Here is a 12788-nt window from a genome sequence, read left to right on the forward strand (position 1 = left end):
CTTTGCTTTTGGAGAATTTAAGTCATCAGGCGTGTTTGGTCAGGTTTTTAAACGTTTATAACTCGGAAAATTTAGACCTAGATCGCGTCTATCTAACTAGTAAACAATACGAAATGTGTTAGTTAAATACGATTTAGAAATGTTTAATTACACTTTTATTGCGACAATAGACACTGATGAAACTAGTAGCTGTCTTTTTTAAACGATTTTTGCACTATCAAGAAAACTTGAATAGAATTTGTTGTGTTTATGTCACGCAAAATTACGGGTTATGTCGCGATTATCGGGACCTCAGCTAAAGAACAAGTTTTTTCAAGAACAAGCTCTGCTTGGACGCTAATATTCAGTTGTGTGACAAGAACGGACACTACAGCAAGTAATAAAAACAAAGAATATTTAAACTTGGCACTATTTCCTCTTAAATAAGAGCAAAACAGATGCTTGGCAGAAATAAAATCTAACATGCCAGTTTTCCAGTTCATATTAGGGTCATAGTCTGTATCAGGGTAGTGTCAAGAACTTCTTTTTTCCAAGCAGAGATGTTGGCAAGTTTCTTGCAGTGGTCTTTTTCGCAGCAGCTGTTTCAAAGAAAATGCCTTTTTTTGCATGCTGCAATTCGAAATTTGTATTTTTATTTATGCATCCAGATGCGTTTCGCCTTTTTTACAAGGCGTCTTCAGTGGGTGTCCTAAAATATTACATGATTTGTCCATTTTTTACGTCTCGGTGCACGCAAAAAAATGCAATTTCTTTGAAACAACTACAATTTATATATGTTGGCACTGCGTCAGTCCCGTAGGCCAATGAGAAGACTGTTTTCGGCAGCCAATGAGAGACGAGAAACGAGCGAAATGTTCGAAGCGCTGGAATTGAAATTGTTCTATATTTTACGGAGGTTACTCTTCCTTTGAATTTTCAGCACTGCAGATTCGACTTTTTTCTTAATTACTGGTTTTGAATAGAGGTTGCAGCAAAATACAGGTTTGTAATGTAACTCAAGGTTCTAATTACTGAATTGCTTTTCTGGTTAGTCATAATTCTAGTTTAGACGCGGCTATTTCAAGTTTCGTAGTTGCAGCTATTGCAGTACATCAAGTTTATCTGTACTTAGTACAGTAACACTATGTGTTAGGGAGAAAATACGTCGCATGGACGTTGTAAAATGTCAATGATCTTATGTACAACAAGTATTGCCAAACTACCCTCCAATTTGCAGACGATACAAACTTCCTTATTAGTGGCAAAACAGAAGAAAAACTAAAAGACTCCGCTATACAAACAATGAACAGTGTAGAACAGTGGTTCAGCTACAACAAGCTAATTATAAACAAAGAAAAGACAGTAGCACTGAACTTCTATATTGTAAAAGGAAGACACCACCCAAACATAGAAATAGAACTTAGGGACAGAGTTCTTGAAAGTGTTTACAGCACTAAATTTCTGGGACTCTGGCTCCAGAACAACACAAAATGGGAGGTAATATTGAATATTTGCAAAGAAAACTAAGCAAAACCTGTTACATGATACGGATCTTAAAAACTTGTTGCAGCAAAGCCAGCCTGTTAAATGTATACTACTCCTATGCGCATTCTGTAATTAAATATGGCATAATCTTGTGGGGCAATACAACAACAAATATTAAACTTTTCAGTATGCAAAAGAGAATACTAAGAATTATTGAAGGGGTAAACAATACGAAATCGTGCAGACCCATATTCAAAAAGCTGTTAGTTCTTCCTCTTCCTTGCATTTTTATCTACGAAACATCAGTTTTCATCAAACAATGTATTGATAGACACGCAGATATCTTATTAAAAAATGAAGATATACATGCACATAGTACAAGGCAAAAATCTGACCTTCGTGTGAAACAGGTGAGAACATCATTGTGCAAAAAGGCACACTACATAGTGGGATAAAGATTTTCAATAATCTATCTAAACATATTAAATCAATAGGTAAACTCTGTAGTTTTAAGGCTGAAGTAAAGGCATATTTAATTGATCATTGCTTTTACAGTCTGACAGAATATTTAAAAGCCAAACAACAAAAATAAAGATGCATTATTAATATTATACTTTGTATGTTGCCTGTGATGTTTGTTGTATTTAAGAATCTGTGCTAAATTACCTGACTATCTAGTCCTTAGCATTGCAATACAAACTGTATTTTTATCTTGTAAATACCTAACCATGTTCAATATCCTTGTATATATTCTATACGTATAGGATTTGAAGGACTAAATAAATAAATAAAACAAAGCTGTAGCTAACTTTTAGCATTTAGTTTTAGGAAAATATCAGTAGATTTGTGCAGTTGCCGGTACTATTTATACTATAGTTTAGTATAACGCAAGTATCCACAAAATTACTAGTTGAATACTATTACTTCATTTTATCACGACTGTGTAGTAGCTGTGAACTACCCTAACCTCCGTTTCTGTGACAAGTGAATTTACATCTGTCTTAAAATCTTCACCAATAAATAATATTCATATTCTCTCGTAAATAAATGTCATAGTGATGTGAGGAGTATTTAAACGTAAAAGCTACTCTTAAATTATGTAACTAATTTTCCCCAACATAATTCTAATTCTCAAACAGTTTTGCTCAAATCCCTTGTGCATTATCTTTCTTTAACATAGCGTTCTAACCAATTACCATGAGTGTTATAATAATCAAGTGTACAATTTGTTGCAGAAGGATGGAGGCTCCAATCTTCATGTAGCCATTGTGATTCAGGTTTTCCATGGTTTCTCTAATTTACTTCAGGATTTCAGGTGGCTACTACTGTAAGGCCACAGCCAACTACCTGTTGCATCCTTGCCATACTGTACTGTAAGTATGCAAATGTCTGTTATGTGAACTATATATTTGCTTTTATTAAATTGTAATACCGTGTTATGCCCAATATCATTGTAAAAATGATCCACAGATTACTACTACTACTACAACAGAATCATCAGAAATGGCAGCATGGGATGTTGTAATGCAATATACATGACAACCATTAATTGTCACTTCTAGAAACACAGTGACTGTCTCTTCTGCAGCAAAGTGTTCGAAAAACAAGCAGCTTGTCTTGAAACTAGGTGCCAATTTGATAGTAGTGCAAGAAGAGTTGGCAATTTTGAGAGCTGCAGTCTGCAGTTGTAATATTATGGTTAGACTAGAACAGTGGATCACCGTCAAGCCTTCTAAATCTGTACAAAGATCTAGGTGATGCTCCAAATCTATTTGTTTCATTCTACTTGTCTCTGATAGCTTCATTGCTTTGGAGACTGATTTAGGTACATGTTCCATGGAGCATTTGTATAATTAATCATTATAATGTGGAACAAGTCATTCTACATTCTCATTACAAGTTCACATAAAGTAAAGAATCTTTTTCTGTTTATTTTCAAATGTAACTTTTCTCTCTGTCGGATATTTTACATCATAGGGAAAAAGACCAAAAATTTTGGTGGCACCATTAAGCAAAGTTTTTTGTTCTAAGAACAAGCCTAATGCGGAGTAATGAATAATTTTATGTAATTTTGTCTTCTGATATTGTAATTATGTGTATCATATTGTAATTATGTATATCATTATGCCTATCCAGCTGCAGTGGACTAGTTACAACAAACATCTTGAAGGAATAAATAGACTGTCAGGCAGTAGTCAAAATGCCTAATCCCTTAAACAGATGTCTATAAGTTGATCATGGGTGAACACCACATATTATTCTTTCAGTCACGTTTTTGAGCAATGAACACTTCCTTTCTCAAATATTAGTTAACCCAGAACATTATCCCATATAATCTTACTGAATGAAAATACACAAAATATATCAGTGTGTTGATTTGTCTCTCTCCAAGATTTGCAATGATTTGAAGTGCAAATTCACCTGAACTCAGTTCTTTTAAGGGTTCCAAAATGTGTTTTTTCCAGTTTAAACTGATTATTGATACATGGACCCCTAAAACTCTGAAGTTTCCAGCCTAGCTATTGTTTCCTCCACATGTGAGGACAAAAGCATTCAGAGAACGCAAGAAGTTTCAAGCAGTCTGCGTGGGAAGAAAACTTTTACAAAGACCGAAAAGATCTTATTGCTGGCTAATAGCCACAAAAGAGGTAATATCAGAACTAGCTCAAAACTCTTTGGGAAGTGATTACCAGGTTACAATAGCATATTTAAGTAAAATCAAGGCCCAGTGTTGTCATCAGGGGGTGGGGGGTGCTCATTGATTTCTCATATCCACAAAAGACAATTAGAGGATAAACGTAAATCCAGTTCCATTCATTTCATCATCATGTTTCATAGAGCCCATCAAGAAAGATAGCCTTCAGGGATATGAAACGAGCGAAGATAAAGGTTAATTAAGAAAAGTCAAAGAAATTGTGGAAACCTTATCCATATACTGCTTTAACTTATCACTACACTGTGTAACACTTTCCATGTTTAACATTTAAATTTAATAACATGTCCTGAATCAGAAGGAAATATGCTTCTCTGAACAAAAGGATGGTGGCATCTCAGTCGTGCCATATTGCTGCTGCTTATTGATATTGGTAGCTTAATATTTACTTTATTACAATGGTATATTTCAAAGGAAATATGTACCTAAAACTTTATTTACTGTGTTTTATTTAGAGTACATAACTGCTTGTTATGCAGTTTTTAGTCATACTTTGATACTTGCTTTATAGACAACAGCTTATCATTTCCTAATGTTAGGGCATTCAGATAATTTGTAGAAAGTTTGGTAACTGGGTATGTTTTTTAATTTTCTTTTGAATTGGTAGATACTCCCAGTTTCTTTCTTTATGTTGTGTGGAAACTTGTTGCATATCTTGCCACCAGAGCAGATGACTCCATTCACAACCCTAAATAACAGGGTGAAGTCTACATGAAATAATTGTTTCTTAATTCTGTTTTAAATATGAAAGTCACACTTCATCTGATGATAATCGTGGTAGTGGTGGTGGTCGTGGTGGTGGTGGTCGTGGTGATCTTTAATAGCTTCACTCGTAGATGTCTCAGGGTTGAGCCGTAAACTGTCTGGTCCCTGATATGGTAGTGAGCAATCAGTCAAAATACTGTGATCCTGCTGTCAAATGGATGAGGGAGGACATGTAAAGAGAGTTAGAGATAACTAAAGATAAAATATCAGGAAGATCGCAGTAATAATGTATGCTGCAATTCAGATTTACATTTTATGTAATTTATTTAATCAAAACAATATAGCATCCTACTGAATGGTGGTCCTTAATGAAATAAAAATGTGGCTCCATCAAGTAAGGATGTGCTATTTCCAACCTAACTAACTGCACACGAGTGATGGTAATCTCCACTTAATATGCTCAAATTGCTAAGTGCATTTATACATCAGATCTTCTAACCTCACGATCAGAAGCAGACTTCAGCTGAAGGAGCATGTGATTGTATTTCATTATATATGGTTTCTAAAATCCATATATAATGAAATTCAATCACATGCTCCATCAGCTAAAGATACAGTCTTAAGTCTCTGTTCTCAATCTTATCGCTCTCACTCCAGGGGCCACCACAAACAACATTCATTGCCGGCTGGCTGCAGCGTTTTCACTGCTGAGCTGGTCGCCATCTTTTGTGCTCTAGAGTATATCCACTCCTGCTCAGGTGAGTCCTTTGTTATCTGTAGCGACTCCCTGAGCAGTTTACGAGCTATCGACCAATGCTTCCCTCGCTCTCATCTTGTGATGGCTGTCCAGGAGTCCCTCCATACTCTTGCCCATTCGGCCACTCTGTGGTCTTTGTGTAGACCCAAGGCCATGTTGGGATACCCGGCAATGAACATGTTGACCGCCTGGCCAAACAGGCCACCAGTAAACCATCGCTGGACATTGGCCTCCCGGAGACTGATTTGCGAGCGATCTTACGCCGCAAAGTTTTCGAACTTTGGGACACTGAATGGCGCAACCTGACCACACCAAACAAACTGCGTCCTATCAAGGAGGCGATGGATGTGTGGCGGTCATCCATGCGCGCTACTAGTAGGGACTCAGTAGTCCTTTGTCGGCTCTGCATTGGCCACATCCACTTGACACACAGGCATTTACTGCGCCATGAGGACCCGCCTCTGTTGCTGAGGGTCGGCTTTGACAGTGGCCCACATTTTGTTGGCCTGTCCCCTTTTAACTGTGCTCAGGCAGACATTTGCGCTGCCTGATATGCTCCTTGTTCCTTTAAAAGATGACACTGCTATGGCAGGCTTAGTTTTGTGTATTATTCGGGCAGGGGAGCTTCTATCACTTAATCTAAGTGTTTGTCCTTTTTGTATTGATTCTGGCCTCTGGCCTACGATTTAAGTCTGATTTCTTAGTGTGTTTCTCGGTGGTTGGCTTTTCCTTTTTTTGCTCCTATGGTCGGCCAACTACTGTCACATTCTGTGTGCTTTTAATTCCTTTTGTCTTGTCTCAGTCTGCGTCTTTCTTGTCCTATGTCATCTGTTGTCATGTCTATTGTTCGTTTTTTATTCTTTGTGGGTGATTGAAGGTTTTGGAACAGGGGACCGATGAATGTAGCAGTCTGGTCCCTTCAATCCCACAAACCAACCAACCTCAATCTTATCACCTGGCTCCATTCCATATCACGAAAAATACAAGTTTATGATGGTTATAATTAAACATTCTCTCTCACATCAGAAAAACCAAACCAGTCCTCTCTATCTGATAGCCGTAAAGTAACCATTCCTTGCATTTTCCCACAGCTCCTAAGAGCAAATCGCCCACCACCGCAGCCACCAAACACCTCATCAGATGAGTTAGTGAAACTGTTAGGTCGGAGGAATCAGATGAAGTGTTGTTGGAGGAAGATTAAAAGGATGAGGTAAATAATTATATTTTTTGTGTACATGGTAAAGCTATGGAGAGTAATGCGATAGAAAAAAGGATGAGTACATTACATTCTGTCGAGAGGATCAAATCAGGCTTCGAATGACAAAGTCGAATTAGATGGGAGTACAAAAGATCTAGACAATTACACAAAAGAGGAATATTGATTATGTAGTCAAAATGACAGACATCATATAGGTATATGGAATTTTCAAAAGGCCAAGATAGGTAGGGAAACTGATCAGAGAACCAGAAGTGAAGGAATTACTTGATGAATTAATGGAACCAGATAACAAGGCTGAAGACTGTTTGACAGACAAGAAGTATGCACTGGAAGTACAGTGACATAGAAAATAATCTATGAAGGAAAAAATGTTTGGAGGAAGAGCATAGGAATCAATAATTGTGATGAGAAAATACATACACTTATCGGGAGCAAGGTGTCAGCAATTTTAGAAAATTTGTTAAATAGGCAAAAAACCAAGAAAATGGGAATTGTTACTGTCACTGGTGTAAAAATTAGATTTGCAAAAAGTGGGTTGAGGAAGTCGGTAATAGAAGATATATTACAAGGGAACCTCCCCATCACACCCCCTTCAGATTTAGTTATAAGTTGGCACAGTGGATAGGCCTTGAAAAACTGAACACAGATCAATCGAGAAAGCAGGAAGAAGCTGCGTGGAACTCCAAAAAAAATAAGAAAAATATACAAAGTGAGTAGTCCATGAGCAAGATATGCAGCCTCAAGGAAATTACGGTGTCAGGAGGGCCGTGGTCAGCGTGAGCAGCTTCCGAACAAGACGTAGTAGGTTCAAGTCTTCCCTTGAGTGAAAAGTTTAATTTTTTGTTTTTAGACAATTATTATCAGTCCATCTGTCTGTCCGATGCCAGGTAACTGCGCCGTAGTATGGGTTCAGAAAATATTCATTGACCTTGTTATTGAAGTTGCGAGCTATATTTGCTGGATTCATATTGCCCACGGAATACATCTCGCTTATTTAATGCACTCTCGTCCAAAGTGGCGAGCAGTCGACTGCCAGCCAAGGAGCCTCGTTACCAGGAATACTCTCTCTTCCGTGCACTGTAGTCGACTGACGTCGTGTGTTTCGATGTTTGTTTAGGTTTAACGTCCCCATACTACGACGCAATTACCTCGCATCGGACCGATAATAATTGTCGGAAAATAAAATATTAAACTTTTCACTTGAGGGAAGACTTGATCCAAGGACCTCGAATTCCGCAGCTGCTGACGCTATCCATGGGACTACAGTGCTCCTGAGCTTACACTGTCCTTGATGTTGCATATCTTGCGAATGGACTATTCAGTTTTTTTTTTCATAGTTCCACACAACTTCTTCCTGTTTTCTCGATTGACCTGTGCTCAGTTTTTTAAGGCCTATCCACTGTGCCAACTTATTACAAAATCTGAGAGGGGTGTGATGGGGAGGTTCCCTTGTTAGTAGAACTGCAAAGTCATTGATTTCAGTTCATAATGAGTTGCTTTATAGTGAAAGAGTTAATAAAAGATGATGTGTTTGGCACTGATGAAGTCTAGGACAGTGCTAAGTTATAAGAAAAAATGGTTAAAATTTGAGAAGCAGCTAGAAAACCAAAAATAAAATTTAACGAAATGCTCGGTGGCGAACAACAAACAATGCATTTGCATGTTACAATTACCCCAGACTCTGTGACAGAGGAACTGTTTTACTCACCATAACTGTACGTAATGGATATACAATTATTATTCAAAAATTATTAAATATTACATGTTTAATTTAAAAATATTCATGGGATATTTGTGTCTTGTGTTATGGTGATCTTAACAGAGCACAAAGGAATATAAAGAATAATGAGGAACTTACAATTTCGCACCAGGAGGTATAACAAACAGTTGGCATAATTCGAGGTATGTGGAGGTTTGGAAAGGGTAAGAGGTCAATCAGTTCAAGTAGCAATAATGAGAAGCTAATGTAATGAAATTGTTTTTGTATGTGTGTAACTGTAATTGTCATTTTGTTAGGATTAAAATTTATCAAGGGATATAAATGTTAGCTTAAAATAAATGAACGTCCAGTTCTGTCAAAGCATTAGGCAGTTTGCATTGGCTCCTACAATGTGTGTCAGTTCTGCTGGAAATGGTGTGCACAGCATAAACTTTGGGAATTCATTTGGACTTAGTATTCTGGGAACTGTTTAATGAACCAATTTTGACAGATTCTACATCATCTTTGTTGTTGATAACACATGCATGGTTGCAGTACTTAAGTGTTGGGTACCAGTCTCAGCACCATGAGAAGTGCAAATGGAAAGAGTAGTGAGAGCAAGGCCAGGTGCTGTGACCGACTGGCTATTATGGAAATAAAGTGCTATGATGAAACATGTGAATTGAGCTGATATAAATTATTCGAATAAGTGACGTTTGACAGTCAAGAATAATTCGCACAATGAACACCACTGCATAAGAAACCTTTCATGATAGTATTTAAAATTGCTACTTCTTTGTGCAAAAGGATGCAAATTCACTTAATTTTAAATCTGTAGAATAGTGTATTTATGAGTATTGTATCATTCTAAGTTAGTAGTACTGCTTATTTCACCACTGACATTACTGGTCAGACACAGATAGAAATTATGCTAACATCAGTGGTATGCTAGGTGGTACTGAATATGTCATTTAATAAATCAAATGTAGCATAGATTGTTTGTATATGGATGTAGCCTGGAAAATGGTAATTGGTTTCCACTGAGCTCTGCATGATTAGCGCCTATGTACAAAGAATTTGCAGGAGTGAGCAGGTAGCCTTGAATGTTAGTCACTTAAATGTAAAAGACAAGAGGACAGCTACATATGCCCAAAGTAATGTTGTTTGGAAATGCCAAAGCCCTGAATAAAACAAACACTCTAGTAACTTAGAATTAGACAAGAAAGATTGATGCAGTAAGCCGAACAGTTATATATCAGTTGAAGGAATGCAATACTATGTACACCAGCACCAACTTCAACTACACGTGTAACTAGACTCTACACTGTAGGCATTTACACATTATAAATAACAAACACAGCAGCATTACAAGGTAGACATAATATCAGACAATGGCATTCCACAATAGTCATCATGAGTGGCAACACAAATTATGTTATTATCATTTAATATGCTATGATAATAAGTGTTTACATTAATTGTCATACCAGAAATTACTCCACACACACATATAAAAGATGTGGTACATGATTAATAGTGTAACAGATTAATTGAAATATTGATTTTGTCAGTGGTATTTGAATGAAAGTGCAATAAACACACATTCTTGTCTAGGAAAAGCTTAGACATGTACTTAAAAGAATAGTAATTAGTATCTGTATACACAGTACCAAGTAAGTTTTAATGTAAAACATTTCCAGGGCATTTTCATTCTATTTCATCCACACACAATCTTTCAAAGGTTGTAAAAGTGTATTATCTGGTAGTGAGCTACTCCATTTATGCTAAAACATTTCTAACTAAACTAGAGTACTCCTTTGGAATTAAAGAGATTCTCCATTTCCATCAAATTAGGATCTGTTCTCCACCATTGCTCTAGGGTCTGACCCCTGATATTCACATCATAGACATTCCATGGACATCTTTTCAATTTCACAATCTTTTTATAAGAATTGATCATACACTTCTCTTGTCCTAATTTTTCTCTCCTTCTAATAAGCGCTTTCACCACCTTAACCTACTTATTGTTCCACAATTACATTAATAGTGATTTTGAAATTTTCCATCTCTCATCTTAAAACTGTATTCTGCTTCCTCCTTTATGTACTTCTCAGTATTATTTCATGATCTCACACAATAGTTTCCTCATAATTTCTTACTGGTCTGTGGGTCCGACTTAGAACCCCTCATTGACTTTTAACCATCATATAAAACAATTAGCCCACCATCCACTACAGAAATGAATGCCTTGATTCTCTCTTCTGATACATCTTAATCCAGCAGCATTACAATCCTCATCCACTACTGTATTCTCTAAAATCTCCTCCTCACTTTTCTTTGACATTGGATGAATTACATCTGTTGTCGACATAAATTCAACTTTCTCTACATCCATCAATAGTACATGTGAACCTCTATTACTGTCATCTTGAACATTCAAAAGTAGATTCACTGAATTACAACTGACATCACAATGATTACTGCTGCTGCATTTTATATGAATTGAAATAAGATTCCATTCAATCTCCACCAAGGTTGTATCTGCTTCTGGTCATAAAACTGATAGTGATTTTGTCTTACAAAGTCTTTTACCATTAGCCTCTTCCTCCCTTGAATCAAAAAATCTTTTACTCCCATTTGATTGTCATTTGATGTATGTTTCCCATGTATTTTTCTTCCCTTGTTGTTACTCTGCTTCTGATTTTTCCCTACTTTCTTGCCCTCCTTTAACATTTCCAGGATTTCAACCTTGCTTTCTAACTCACTATATATTTTCAGATTCGCTACCCATCTTTCCCTTTTACATTCTGGCTTAGATCTGCATCTCTGGACCTGAGATGCAGAGTAATTTAGTTTTCTGCTCTCCTGTTGTGGTTCTGCTGTCCTTGCATTGTTGGTCATTCAAAACTTAGTTCCTTTTCATGATGTTTAAAACTGTCTTCATCATTATTCCCTCTTTCTTAATTATTTCCATAATTAATGCTGTTCCTGTGAAATACATAGGACTAATTCATTTTGTCCTAATTAAAATTTACATTTTGGTTCCCATTCCCGCACCTGCGGTTGAAACTCTGCAGTTTCCAGTTTCACTACAAATCCAATAATTTGCCTACTGAGTTTTTTTTGGGCTGTGTACTAGATCCCATTGCATCTATTCTGGAAATCGTCACTCGGCTATTGTAATTTCAGTTAGAGCACCCAGTGGTCAAGTTTTGTGCATCAGTTTTGTTACTTCACATTCACGAAACTTTCTCATTATTGTATTGCTGTGTCTGTAAATTGGCTCACCCAAGAACTTGTTAGAAAGTTTTGTCCATTGTGATTCATTCTAGACTTTATTCACAAAACATTTTTCAGGTGCCTCATAACTGATAAATAAGTCATTCATCAATTTTTCCCACTGTTGCACACTTTCTTCTGTCATTCCACTAGTTTTATTTTTCACACATTTGACATTTCTGGTGTGCAACTGTCTTTAAATGCTGCAAGAAAATCGATGGGACTTTCGATTGTTTGGAAAGCATATTGAAGATCCTGGTCCACCACATGGGACATTTATTATAATGGGGACCTGATCCGACACTAACACCTCTACATTCAAGCTGATCTCCAAACCTAACTGGGTTTTTCCAAAGACCATTTTGCAATTTACAGTTCTCTTAGACATATTATGAAGTACATCTCAAGTTTCCTCCAAAAGTGCATTCTGCTTCAGCAAACAATTACTAGCACCACCCCTAAATTAGTAATGCATCTTTTCCACTTTTAGCCTCATTGACTTTTTAACATCATTTATTTTCTCATGTGGCATGCTGGTTCTGATTTGAGCTAACTTCCTCTCCACTTTAATGAGCTTCATCTGTCTTTGAATGTAGTTGGTTTTTAGAACTGAAATTTCATTAATTACATCAGTCTACATTTTCCCCATGCAAAACTGTAGAGCCTTGTTGTCTCCTACCATTAATTCATGAATTTATTTCTCCACACCTGGTTCTCTTATCAATTTCATTCCTTATCTTAGCCTTTTCAAACTCTGGCATACCCTTCGGATGCCTGTAACTCTGACTACATAAACACCATTCATCTTTAGTATACCTGTCTAGATTTTTTGTACTACAATCTATTTTGACTTCGTCATTCAAAGTCTGATTCAGTGCTCTCGACAGAGTTTAATGTACTCGTCTTTTCTTCCATTGTATTACTCTCAGTTGCTTTACCATCTACACATATA

At 36.7% G+C, this 12788-nt stretch overlaps 1 protein-coding gene and 1 long non-coding RNA gene across 5 annotated transcripts in view; one reads left to right on the top strand and one right to left on the bottom strand.

Moving 5' to 3' along the window:
* Nucleotides 1-12788, bottom strand: part of LOC126293336 (alpha-(1,6)-fucosyltransferase-like) — a 230171-nt gene that overhangs the window by 130980 nt on the left and 86403 nt on the right. The window lies entirely within an intron of this gene.
* Nucleotides 853-3270, top strand: LOC126293338 (uncharacterized). Its single transcript, XR_007552273.1, has 3 exons — nt 853-981; nt 2700-2837; nt 2935-3270. It is a non-coding gene; the product is annotated as an uncharacterized LOC126293338 (long non-coding RNA).

The sequence above is a fragment of the Schistocerca gregaria genome, chromosome 10 (assembly GCF_023897955.1).
Source record: "Schistocerca gregaria isolate iqSchGreg1 chromosome 10, iqSchGreg1.2, whole genome shotgun sequence".
NCBI classification, from domain to species: Eukaryota; Metazoa; Arthropoda; class Insecta; order Orthoptera; family Acrididae; genus Schistocerca; species Schistocerca gregaria.